The 1,348-nt window shown below is 29.5% G+C and overlaps 1 protein-coding gene across 1 annotated transcript in view; it reads right to left on the bottom strand.

Annotated features, from left to right (window-relative positions):
* LOC106867167 (beta-1,3-galactosyltransferase 1) overlaps positions 1 to 1,348 on the bottom strand; it is an 8,155-nt gene that overhangs the window by 5,851 nt on the left and 956 nt on the right. The gene's annotated exons all lie outside the window — the stretch shown is intronic.

Below are 1,348 nucleotides of genomic sequence, written 5' to 3' on the forward strand. Positions count from 1 at the left end.
ATATATGTATGTATGTATATATGTATGTATTGTATTCTTCCTTTCTACTTGGAGAGTTTAAATGTAGTTATAAATATATGTCGTACTGTTGAAATGTAATTTCAGTAAATTTCTATATCTTTGTGCAGCTTTGATAAAATGAAAACTATGAAGTGATATTGCTGGCAGAGCTGTTTGGAACGTTCTAAGCCTTATAATAATAACTATGTGATCGCTGCTGTTTCTATCACGCGAATCGTAGTTTAAGTTTGTTCAAATTAGAGATATATTACTACTACGATAAATTACTGAAATAAATCTTTAGTAAGCAAATGAGACTTTTTATAAATTGAAGTTTTCAAGAAAATTGACCTTCTGAACTTCTTTTTTATTATTGAATATTTCAAGTTCCTAAATTTAGATATTCGGTACAAGATAGTTTTTAACGAGCTTTTATAGGTTTGACTCTCTGGAAAATTCTAATAAATTCTTCTGTTAATATGTATCGATAAAAAGGCAGTTTCGAAGTTTCTGTTATTATTTAATATCACAAAACATTCGCTCACTACAGAGTAGGTTTTAACATTTGATAAACAATATTATATTCTGGCGAAATTTTTCGTTTTAATTTGCAACACAGTCTCTCTAGGCTTTGATCAGCCCAAGGTGCCATGCAGTGGAACTGAACGTAGAAACACGTAATGAAGTAAACTTCTTTATACATATATTTGTATATTCATACATGCATACTTATAGATAGTTAAAGCTGCAATTTTCATTTCCACTTTCCATCAAAGGAGAATGAAACAGAAGAACCATACCAATATCCCTATAATTTATAAACCCTTAAGTTTCCAACGTAATCATTTCCATGATGTTGAATAAACCTCACTCACAATGACAAACACTAACTTCACAAAACCATAAAAACATTCAAAATAAGAGCTAAATATAAATTTTAATTAATCATCTTCCAAGAGAAAAACTATAAAGACAACTAGCAATGGCAGTAGTTGAGACCTCAATCAAATGTTCGAAAGATGTTTGCCTACAAACAACACACTTACACACATGCACGAACGCGCACGCACAGACATACATACACATGCATATATATATATATATATATATATATATATATAATAACATAATATATAATTATATGTATATATCCACACATATATGTACATACCTACATCTATATGTATACATACAAGCATATATAGGTACAGGACATCACAAAAAACGTTAAACACAATGAGAAACGAAAACATAAAGTCGAAGACAGAAAACGAACTTTTTTTCGAACAACGAAAAAAACAAACAGAGAAACGAGACATGCAACATAAAGAATATTTCCCTTCATCAG

This window comes from Octopus bimaculoides, chromosome 7, assembly GCF_001194135.2.
Source record: "Octopus bimaculoides isolate UCB-OBI-ISO-001 chromosome 7, ASM119413v2, whole genome shotgun sequence".
NCBI classification, from domain to species: domain Eukaryota; kingdom Metazoa; phylum Mollusca; class Cephalopoda; order Octopoda; family Octopodidae; genus Octopus; species Octopus bimaculoides.